This window comes from Liolophura sinensis, chromosome 13 (assembly GCF_032854445.1).
Source record: "Liolophura sinensis isolate JHLJ2023 chromosome 13, CUHK_Ljap_v2, whole genome shotgun sequence".
Taxonomy (NCBI): Eukaryota; Metazoa; Mollusca; class Polyplacophora; order Chitonida; family Chitonidae; genus Liolophura; species Liolophura sinensis.
Window position 1 is genome coordinate 2,463,831 of NC_088307.1, and position 13,203 is coordinate 2,477,033.

A 13,203-nucleotide genomic window follows, 5' to 3' on the forward strand; every position below is an offset into this window, starting at 1 on the left:
CTATTTGTGTATTACTTTCTCATTTTGATTACTTCCTGTGCACATTTCTGATAATTGAAACAAGGGGTGACATCTGTTTTCATTTCCAGTCACATGCTATACAGAGTAGTATGAACATGGTCACTTCCTCTCCCTCTCCAGGGTCAAATAACTCCTGCCCATACAGACTCATACATGTACATTTCAGTTTTAAACCTGCCAAATACATACAGTATGTACAATTAAATATCTTTGAAAGATATTTCTAAATTATCTGACATTTTCACTTGTGGAACTTTCAAAAACAGATAGAATGTTATGAAATCACCTGCTGTGGAAAAACTCAAAAAAAAAACACTTTAGATACAATGCTATGAAACTATATCCATCATGCAAGAAAAACAAGTGCAAATTTGGACTTAGTGCAACCTAGATTAAGATAGCTTTTCTTCTCCCAGCAATAGATATATATATATAATGTAGTTTCTTACACAGTACACGGACAAGGTACATGTACATGTATGTGTGAGTGTGTAGGGTCAAGGGTTAAATGAATACATGTACACTGTATATGGGGAAGTCAAAAAAAACAGACTGCATGTACATCATACTTCTACTCATTATAGTACAATTAACCACTTACTGTACATGAAAAACTTTGATTTCATTCCTTATGACCATTAAAGGAAGCCTTTCTGAGTTTGGGGGGGGGGGGGGGAGAGAGAGAGGGGAAGTTGAGGGTGATGACCCTAGTTGTCCCACCCCAAAATGCTCCTAATCTCTGGTTTTGAGCAGGCCCACCTTGCCCCCCAGAGGCTACCATCACAAGAGGCAGAATGTTTATCAGGTGTGGTGGATTCCAGCTATAGGGATTTACCAGACAGGCCTGTCAGGGTGCAGACACTGGCACTCTGTGGTAAACAGGGTAAAAATCTACATACATGTAGCACCATCTGCTTTTCAGTTATCACTACAGGGGCTCTGTTTCCCCGGGACTGGAAACAGAGGCCTTTCTGGTCATTTCGTCACTCCATGGGAACATTAAGCAAAAACACACTGCTTGCCATGATATAGTAGATGGGCATGAAGCTACCACTTCTCTTATTCCATCACCACGTAAATGTGATATTTATGGTAAAGAGGCATTTCAGAGCCAGTTCTAAAACAGATTATACCATTAGCCCATGTATAAACATTTTAACAGACTTTGTAGCAGTTTTTCACTCAACATTAAAAGCGAATGACTGGACTCTATTACTCTGTGATTCCTTTACACTACGATCTCTCAGCATTTGCTAAATTTTTATCAGTGTCAGTTGGTACATATAGAACATTTTACTGAAGATTTTACATGAAGGGCTGGGTTTTTAATCTTAAAAGCTGTTTACATGTAACATATTGTTACAATAATAAAGGAAGTATGCAATTTAAAACAAAACAGATGAACAATTAGGGTAACTCCAAAACCACTGCTGGGTTTCACAATGTATAATGTAATTTATTCTATATAACTTTGATTGTTTCTGAACAGTAACCATATCCTACACATAGGCACTAAAACAGCACGTACATGTACATTAGCATATGCTGATGCTGATAAACAAAGCACTTACCAAAAGTGAAACAATTACAGATGTTTTTATACTTTTTTATACTGACATCCTGGTTTTCACAAGGGTTAGAAATGATCGTATTACTAACCATGTATGTTTCTAGTATCAGGACAATAACTAGAAAAACACTAAAGGTTCTAATCCCAAACTTTAATGGTGACATTAAAGAAATTTTAAAAATGCAACTCAAAATCATGCTTACCAAGAGCTTGAAGAATGAATGAATGAAAGAAATTGATGAGAAAACTTAACTTTGTATTGGTAAACCATCATATTTTTATTGAATATCACATCTTAACTGAATGTAAAACATTCTGATCTGTGAAGGGAACTCATCTCTATAAAAGTTAATATGTCTTTTCTAAGATGCAAGTGTAATAGCCATGGTACATGAAGTTACAATCAACTTTGGGCACCTCCATGGCTGAGGCGGCATGGCGCAATGACCCAGGAGCCTTCCACCAATGCTGTCACAGTCAGTTCAAGCCTAGTTCATCCTGGCTTCCGCTCCGGCCATACGTGGAATGGTCTGTCAGCAACATGCGGATGGTTGTGGGTTTTCCCCTGGACTCTGCCCGGTTTCCTCCCACCATAATGCTGCCGCTGTCATACATGTGAAATATTCCTGACTAGAGCGTAAAATACCACTCAAATATAGAAATAAATAAAATACAATCAACTTCACCTAAGGATGCTTTGTTGATCTGGGCCCAGCTTCACTATTACTGTCCCTTTGCCCTACATGTATAAAAGTGATTTGTGTACGATGTATGCCAAGGGCCCAGTCTGCTACCTTCCTAATGGGACACAAATATGCATAATGCTCAATGCCATGTCAAACCCTCAGCCAATAAACCCATTTTTTTTTTATTGAAATCTGTTAATCAGAACTACTTGTATGTTCATACATGCTGGTCACCACTAGCTTCTGGTTTGAGCAGGTCTCTGGATTGCTCACATAAACCCCTCAAGACATCACTCAGTTGCGGATCATCTTGGAAAAAACACTGAGACAGGACAGATGGCCTACTGCCAGAGAAAAAAAAAAGGGGAAATTACCCGACCATAAAACAGACACTTCTTCAGAAACCAGATGCCAAGGCCACGTACCATGCACCATGACGAAATCTGCATAGTGTTTCTCTTCAGATTCTCCCTGCTGCAGAGAATCCAAAAGGTCTTTTTAAGGCAGGCTACAGCTTTCTCTCCTCCCCTGGCTTCAACACACTTTAACTAAGATGAATAAAGGATCTGAAATTTAGCCATACTTTTGAATCCAGCATACCCGAAGGTTTTCAGAAAGACTCATTGTTCACAGTTTGAATGACTGACAATCCATGCACATGTGGGATGACACCAACATTCCGCTCTGCTCTACAGTGTATTACTAATTACAGCACTTCAAATCACAAGTCACTACAGCCTTTTGCCTTATAACATCATTCATGTATCACAGAGTTCGAAACATCACCAAAACATTAATCCACATGTGACTTGTGATCCACATTAGCTTTTAAAACACAAGCCCATTAAATTAACAGATTGAAGGGACATAACTCTTTCCTATCACTAGCTGTTGTGACAATCTATATCGTGTTTACAATACATTAGCCGTGCTCATCAAGCATTCAGAAGCGCTACTACATCATGTATATATATATATATATATAATCAACACACCTTGAGCTATACATGTAAATGCATTTCATGATGTCAAATGACACAGGTGGCTGTAAATCAAGCTCCAGTTGATCTGGCTGTATCTTTAAGTCAAGAGGTTTACCAGATGGCTGAGCGACCACAGTGTAAGTACTGTGAACAGTTTAATTCCTACCACACACAGCCCAGTTTTTCTATACATGTACATGTATCTAACCACCACATCATATAAATGAAATAACAATTCCGGGGTGAAGATTGAAATACATGTGACCTCTGAACCAAGGCGTATTCTTGATTATGGCGTAAAAAAAACACCAATCAAATCAATCAAATAAATAAATAAACGAATCATGTACATGCATAATTTAACTTGTAACATGTTTATAGAGGCAAATTTCAATTCAATAAGATTGAAGCTGGTCACAGTGTCAGGCTGTTTTGTTTCTATGATAAAAATAAAAAAAATACCATACTTTTCCGTTTGTTCACACATATTTCTTTCCATGGAAACGATGCAGTGTGTAAGGCAATAAGGCAGGAGACAGGAAGTACCTGAATAGCACAGTTTCAGACACTCTTACCACAGTTTTTCAAGTGAAATTTGGAAGGCCCTTACCACTGATCAGTGAACTCATGTACATGTATAGTTTTTCACAGCTATTAATAAGCAAACCACTAGCGAACCACTGGCAAAACCACTGGCAGGCTACTGTTCATGTCTCTGAGCTTTCTGATCGTGCATATAATGCTCAACATCACATCTGTTAGCCTTAACAGTGTTCACGGCCACACCTCAGTATATTTTCTTAACACAGAACTAGAGCCTGTTTCTCTTAACTTTTCTGTTTGTTTTCTGTCTGAGGACACTTTTTATATCCTATAATAAAACTTACTACAGCTTCTTAAGGTACATTCAGTAATCTACATGTACATGCGTCTTGGTCGTCGCGACCTTACATTCATGTGACAAAAAGAAAAAAAATCACAGTGGTGAATTGCCTCTTTGATGTCTTTTTTGTATACTATGTGTTTTCCAAAAGACTTGTAACAACGTAATGCAAATAACTTGATATAAACTTTCATCTGTTCAATCTGAGGTCTGCAGACTGTAACACCTACATACATAATATATAAAACTGAATATTGAAGACAGAGAGAAATTTTTTCTAGAGGTGATAAAGCACCTACAGAATGTGAATTTATGAAATGTTTATTATCACAAAACTATAATATAAAAAAACTGTACAATGTGTGATTATTTTGTATACAAGTACATGCACATGCAATCATGCTGTCAAAGAAAAAAAGATTTAAATTTCAGTGTTATGTCTTGGCATACATATATATGTATATGTTCAAAAACAGAAAGTGGAAATAATAAACTAGATAATTACATTGTATACATGCCACAATGTGTCTATATGCAGTTTTATCAACAGTAGAAGTTGAAATATATCAGGCCCCTATCCATAAACAGTCAACCCTGATCTGGCTCCTCACCCCATCCTGTCTCACCCCTCCCCACCCCCAACCAAACACTTCCCAGAGACTGCTCCCTAAATTGTTTTCGACTTGTCACAAAAGGTCAGGCTGCGTCTCCAAACAGTGTTATTTCTGAAGCATGTTACTTCCACATGACAGTGGCTGAGAAACAGTCTATGCCTTCCACCCAAAATCTGATTGTCATTTTCTAGCCTAATCATTCCAGACTGTTTCTCTAGGCTATATCCCCCTAAACACCCAGCTCCCACTGACTGCGTTTACTGAAAGCGGCTACAACATCGTGTTAAACCCATTGGAAATTTAACACTTTCAGCATGCTCTCACTCTCAAACCAAAACAAAATTGAAAAAATGAAAATTTCCCAGGGTGGGGCAAATTATACAGTAAGGTCTGTCACAAGCATTCTTTGATTTCATGTTGATGGAAACTCCTTTTGCAAGCACCTGTAATTATAAAATACATTTTCTCTTTGCAACTTACTTATTTCAAAGGTTAAAGACACTTGGTGAGGAAACATGAAAAAGTACTACAAAACAAGAGTGTGCTTTTAAAGAAACTGAACAAAGATATGCCACTTTACTTTTTGGGCATATTTAATGTTTCTTTACAATATAATCCCGCTATTTTACGCATGTTTTCCAATTAATTTCTGGACTGACCTATGGGGCAATAGCAAAAACAACAGTTTAAAGGTATTTGTTATCCTCCAAAAATAAGCTGAAAAGTTTTTTTGCATTTTTATACAATATTTTGGGCCATCTCGTATACAATGTATTTTGTGTTATTAACTGATAAAAACCAAGCATTTCATGAACACTTATCCAATAACCCAATGTGGCAATCACTAAGGAAACCACAACAACTGCCTTGGTTCCCTGATTGGGTATGTACATGTACACATGGTGTCATAAATCCAAGATTCACAGCACCCTGGTTTTACAACAGCTTACAGCAACAAATGAATCTCATGCATTTCTTCTCTCTCTGCCAATGAAGCACGGATTAAGAGGTCAAATACTTAGCAGTCGCAAGCATCTGTCCCTTTGTTCAGCAGCCAATAAAAATTTTGTCACATGTGGCTATACCAATCTTCTCACAACTAATTTTCAGCTGTTTGTCAGCTAGCCTCATTTTGAATGATGCGCCAGCCTCATTTGGCATGTTCCAACCTCATTTTAGTGGTTTCATCCCTTGTCATGATATCGGCCGTTTCTGTCACCCCCATGAATTAATCAGCCTTTATTGGAGCCTCTGTTCTAATGTACATGTGTGTTTTCAACGTGTCTCCATTTAAACAAAGGACGTCAAATCTCGGACAGGGAATTGTGAAGGGAGGACCTCCTCTCCACCCACCCCCAAACCCCGAGCTCCTTTCTTCACCCAGCGAAATGTCACACACTCATAAGACTTCACATTGTGAACACAAAGGATGACATCATTCCCTGGGTCAGGACAAAGTTCAATCCAGGAGTTCAAAGAAAATATTATGACAATGTTAAAGTGCAATACTGAAATTAATTCATTTACATATATTCCATGGATCCACATGTTGATATATCAATCAAGCTTTCATATTTACGTGTACTGTAAGTTTTAGCACAATAAAACAGTAGCACTTTTTTTTTTTTTTTTACTGTAGATAGGCTCATACAACTAATCTTAAATTTAGATGTAAGTTTTTCCATAATTCCTCAACCTTTTTGCATGTCAAAGCAACTTTCAGTGTGAGTTACACACCTTTTCACCTTGATTTTTGAGACAAATCTACATGGGTCAGGTTGGCCAATCATATAATTATTATACACTTATGCAGGCTGATGTCTGTGATTTTATAACACCCAAACAATTCCTTGTTTACTCAGTCTCAGACTTAAACAAACAATGCTCATATTGTACTTCTACTCCTGCATATATATAAACTTGTACACACAATCCTGAAAGCAGGTCTGCTTCAGTCTAAACAAACAACAATACGATTCCCAGTAAATGTTTATCCTACATACATGTGTCGTCGTATGGTCATGATATAAAGTTGGTGCTGTCTCTGTCATGACTTTATTGCATGATGACGAGTCATCCTGTCACATCACTACTCGTGATCCGTACAAACAGGCGCTGTGCTGCCATGTCTGTGCCTATACATTTGAAGAAGGCTGACAGAATAGATGCATCAAGGGAGGAATATATCGCGTGCCAAAACTATACACTGACATACACCTACATATACATATGTATGCAAATATAGAACTGATTACAGAGTACATGTAGATTTACTTTAAAAGTAAATGGAAATATCTGCAGTTGGAGAAAATTGCCACCAACTTAAATAACGTTTACCTAAATTTCAGTCAGAAAATATTTCATGATTTGGGCAATGAAATATATCAATACTATATCACTACTCTAATCTAAGTAAATTTTACGGCACACAAGTCATTACAGCAATGTAACATGATCCCGCCACACTACATGTGCCTTTGTTTTATAACCTGTATGTCTCCTGCATGAACGCTCATTCATGGTTAATCTATTTATTTATCCCCTGGGGGGATATTAACCCATGTCCATCTGCAGGTTGCTGACAGACCTTCCCACATCAATGTTACTCGATAACAACATAACAGCTACATGTAGTATAACTACTGCTTTATGGTTGTATGTTAACCTGATTAACTGATTGCCAGTTTGTTTACACATACCTACTACATATACTTTGTCTCCTGTACAACACATTCATCTCATTCCCTAATTCAACCTTTGCACATATAAAACAGCAACTTTCAGTGCAATTTAAACACCTTTTTTCATTTGATTTTGGAGGCAAAACTACATTAGTTGGATTTGCCAATTTCAAGGCTTCACAAAAAGTGTAATTTTATCAGTCAACACAGATGAAATGCCCCCATAATATGCTTAACTAAACACCTTGCAAAGATGCTAAAAAGTTGAAGAATTACAATATTATGCATGTATGTGTATTGTCTCTACATGTACGTGGTCAACACAACTAGCTGTGTGAAAATCAATCTCTCTCTATTGTGACCAGTGTCACGGTCTGTATTGCTACATATGTAAGACAGAGCAATTCTAGGTCAATTATTAATTACTTGGCGACCCCCTTTGTGATACAATAATAATTATGTATCGATCCTCAACTGCCCACCAACCCTAACCCACAACCCCAACTGTCCCCATCTTCAATGCTAATTGTATTAAGTGGTGCAAATATATATCTATAGATATTTGCACCACTTCACACAGCCCCTATGGTATAAGACTGGGATCCTGATCTCAGAAATCCATCTCTGGGTATATCTTCAACCTTTCCACATGTTTGCAAGGCGTTTCTGAACTAAATTCTAACCTAAATGCCCTCAGATTTGCATATTTAGAGGCAAATGAATGACATAAAATGTTATTGTTAATGCAGAAACTTGCAAATCACCATCTAAGCAAACCTCAAAAATTCCTATCTAAAATCAACAAAACTCTTGGAATCAAACAAAATGGGAAACTTTGTCATTGGTGTATTTACCATTGTAAAAACAAATCTACATGTACATTCTCAATATTTTCAAATGGAGATTAAGGCAACATTTTAAATCTTTCCATGTATGTGCTGATAACAAAGTAAGTCATTCTCAATCTCTTCACCTGTGTACAGCCAGAGATCGATTTGAACCTCTACAAACTCACTGGTGACAATCATGGGTAAATCAGCTAAGCACCGCTGTGGCGAACACAGTGAACATGTCACTCAACAGCTGAATAAGCCACTGAACATCACAGCCAAGTCACTCTAATGACCTTACTCAATTTGTACACAGGTAATGATGTAACAATCAAATCACAGGGGTAAATCTTGTCCAAAATAAGTGCAGTCATTTATGCTAACTAATCACCTTAATACTGGCCATTTTAAATCCAAACAGCCAACACCCTTCTGAAGAATGAACATAGTGATATAAATGTATCTAATTACTAATATGCCTGTAGACTGACATTAGCATATTAAATCCCATTATTTTAACAGGCCTTGGCATATAATATACACGTGCAGCAGGCTACATGTTTTGTTGAGTGTTCATGGTTATTTCATTTCGGTGCAATCTTAAATCTGATATCTGCAGCATTTTATTAGTAGCCTTTCTGGCCGGCAACAAGAGATCTTGCATACAACATATAAGTAAGTATCAATGCATATGTGTCCATAGACACGTTACCCATGGCGACTGCTTTTCTCCACTCAAACGTCAATAACTGCCTTCCGATAAGCTAAAATAATCATTCTATTATTAAATAGGTAAAAATTATTACTTATATATCATAGTATTGTCACCTGTTATTAAATACATTCATTTCAGATGTAAACCACAATCGTGTATGAACAAGATCTTAACTACATCTTAACATGAAGGCAGGACTACTTAGAGTTACAGGTACTTGCAGGTATTTTTCTTTATGAAATGAGACGCATCTTACAATGTACTGGTACTCTTCAAACAAATATGGTAATACCTGTAAACACTGAGTATTTTAGAGGGTTATGCTGTTGGGCAATCAGTATAAGCAATAAAGCTCATGTACACAGTACCGCAAGCGCATTAAAATCTCTTCATATAGCCATTTATCCACACATTGATTTACCTGGACTGCAGACATTCCAGCAGGGAGGCAGGTTATTAGATAGATTGATCTGATTATTCCCAGATTATGCAACAAAACTGTCGATCAATAAATAGCTAATTACCATCCACAAACAGTCTCATTAATGGGGCGAGGTTGCTAAGAGAGTTGCATGCTCAGTCAAGGCAGCCTCTGGGATGATGAATCCAATGTACATGAAGGATCATTTATACATACAGTACATATACAACAGTACACAGAATCTGCAGGTACTGACACGAAAAATCCTCTTTATGTAAATGTTGTGTATATATATACATCTACATGTAAGTCTATATTCAAATCTGTCCAATCAACTGCTTCAAAATGTACAATTACTTATGTATTCTCGATAATGAACAAGCACTGGTCTGTAATTCTTCCTGAAGCCCTCCATAAACATCCCTAATTTACAATGCACATATTCTACAATGGAACACGTATTCATGATCATCACTGCCGAGCTCCCAATTTCATACAAGTCAGGCACATGTACTACATGTAACTGGAGATTCCATGCATCTAAAATGCCTCACATTATGTGACTGAAATCTAAGAAATATATTACATATCCGTACTTAAGTTTTGAAACATTGACTGAAATGTCACGTACGTATATATGTTCAGGGCTACTGTATATCAGGAAAGAACAGAAGAGTCTGATTTATCATCCCAAACTTTGACGGTGACATTGTGACTAAGGCACCAAACAACAATAAATTTTTTAAGATGCAACTGCTTTCTGAGAGTTTTTTTTTGTCTGTTTATGAAAGAAAGTTGTACAAAAACTTTTCACTATTAATTCTCATATTTTTGTTCAATTTACTTGTTTTAATGCAGCTTTTCCGGAACTAAAATGGCATGGTCTAAATGTTGTATATTAAACCTACTTGTACTTGCATGTATGGCCCTCTGGAGAAAGTAAACTCTGGCTTCAGTCCTAACAGGCTATGTACACCTCCATCAGTTGGTGCCAGATTTTGTTAGGTCTACCTTAGTCACCAGACCTTCTATAAACAGGTACATGCAGCACATATAGGACAATAAAATTGTCTACCTCTGTCACCCACACGTCTTTTATCCTCACACACAAAGTGACACTTGACACAACTAAAAAGACTGACAATGGGGACAAATTTTCCTTTACTAACAGTTAACCATATTCCTAGAACCTCATGTCAAATAGGCAAAATATACACCTGGGTCACTGAGAAAGATCCAATGTGTCTCTAAAATTAATAGTGCTTTATGAAACTATAAAATGTAGATGTACATAGGATTTTGTGCTCCCATTGCCTGCAGTATTACCATTGGTAGATTGCATGGACTTGTAACAACCATACCAAGGGTGGATCTAGTGGAGAGTGATGGGTGGCTGGGAGGGGGGGGGGGGGGGGGGGGGGGCAACTATCACAGCACATCAGGCAATGGTCCACCGGTTGCCTAGGGTCCGGGTGCTCTACAATCTTAGATGGCAGGAGATGCATTCTCAGCCATTATTAATTAATCTGCTTTGTGTACGCTAATATTTTTTGCCTTCTAAGAGCTGTGTGGAAAAATTATTGTGGACAACAGAACCCCTGCCAACATCTTATTATGTTGGAACCTGCGATCTTTCTCTACAGCAAACCAGCCTGTTTGCTTTTCATTTGTTTTCTACACAGTATATCAACTTTTATATAAAGACGATATATACATGGCATGTAATACTGTATTTTTATGCAATTGAACCGCAAGCTCAATCCATCATAACCCTGCCTGACTTTGTATAAATACCAATATATTGCATAGAAAACATCAAATAAATGGACTGGATGCGAGACATTTCATCTGAATGACGGAGGTTATTTGCATACTGCGGGCACCTCATGCCAGACGAAAACCACAAATCACAGACTAAGGCAAATCACTGACATTCTGCCCCTGCCCAGGCTCTTGCATTGCCTAAGTTGAATTTTAGGTATGGTATTGTACATTTATTCAACCATGATCAAGATGTAACCCAGGGAACCCTACCTCAACTATCAGCCAATCAGCGTGGATTCTGTATGCAATTAAATACAAAGCCATAAAAGGATTAATAGAGAGGAACTGGATGGGAGGGGGGATGTACTAGTAGTTATAACAGCCTATTCGAACACTAATGTGAGGCTCCAAGGGCAGTGTAGTCCTAGAAGCTCCACAACCCTAGATTGTTATATGTTCAAGTTTTCAGCTATTCAAAGTTAAATGATGCCCCGACAAGTAGAGCATAAAAAAGTTTAAAGCCGAAAACTGACCAAAAATGTGAAAGACTAAAAGTCTGTGCGCCAGGTTTAGGAGTCAGGGAACTGACTTTGATATGGCTGCCACATGCAGATGTACGTCTTTGGTGAAATTTTTTTCACTGTGTTAAAGGCTCCGTAAAAGAGCCTTATCTGATTGAAAGATGATAAAGAATTTCAAAATTCATAATATAATTTTGATTACTTTCTGATTTCACGTTATTTTTGAAAAGAAAAAAGAATCTGTAGTAGCCAAAGTTGTGTATTTAGTAAGTTATTTAGTTATTTTTTTATAGGCACTTAATCTGTTTGAATAAGGAATAATCATTTTATCTAACTATTAGTATATCGCACAGAAATTAAAACTCACACCCGAATTATGCTGTATACTCCTATGTAAAACAGCAACAATAAATCATGCTTTCTTCAGATGTAAAAGCTTCTAGCGGATTACAACACACAAACTGCGCTGTGTTTGACATTTTTTTTGACATCAAATTTTTCTGCATTATGTTCAAGACAAAGGCTACACCAATAGATAAGCTATTTCATGCAGATAAAAATTCATGTACCAGAGTTTAATGCTATGCGGCATTCAAAGTTGTGCACTACACTTCATTCACAGTGAAAACTCACCGAAAGTAAAACAGGGACCTTAAATGTATATTGTTATAAATGACGCTCTTGGGTGATGGGCATCTGACCCCTCCTGTAAATTCGCCCCTGCATACTCTTGTGCCATATTGAAAGGCTTACAATTAGTGTAAAAAATACAAGTTTTACACAGCTTGGAAGTCAATTGACAATTTGAAATGAACTTTGAAAATTACACTGATGTAATTTTATGCTTAATATGTAAAACTCATAACATATTATAATATATATAAACAATGTTTTATATATATATAACTCTTTTACATCTTACATGAAACTGCTAATATGTACTTTTATTACAGTCAGTATTATAATACTGTAATAAAAGTAAATATTACCAGCTTACCTGATACTGACACAGTTTAAATAGCAATACAGGCCTGACAGGATTTGGAAATCTATTCAAAAGTTGAAATGTACATGTATTTTGAAAATGACAGTACAATATAATAATGTACAATGTACACTGCTTCCTTCTGTCTGCACTTTATTTGTTCAACTCCAAAACTGGCTTGCCTGAACAGCTCTGAAGGTCATCAGCTGCACACCAGCACATTTATTCAGCAGATGATATGTCTGACCTAGTTCAGAGTAAATCAGCTGTGAGAAGTGTGTCAGCATTTCGGGTGAAACTGCTTTATACAGAGCCTGAAGAGGGATGTACAGTCATGATGGTCAGAAGCCTGTTTACCCTTAAGGAAAAAAGCCATAAGTCACATGCCAATTAGGCATACTGCACAAATTTAAGAGATTCTCCCCATAAAATCCTACAGTTTCAGATATATATATATATATATATATATATATATATATATATATATATATACATACATACATATATATATATATATATATATATACAT

The 13,203-nt window shown here is 36.9% G+C and overlaps 1 protein-coding gene across 1 annotated transcript in view; it reads right to left on the reverse strand.

Moving 5' to 3' along the window:
- Positions 1-13,203, reverse strand: part of LOC135481095 (rap guanine nucleotide exchange factor 1-like) — a 97,060-nt gene that overhangs the window by 82,758 nt on the left and 1,099 nt on the right. The window lies entirely within an intron of this gene.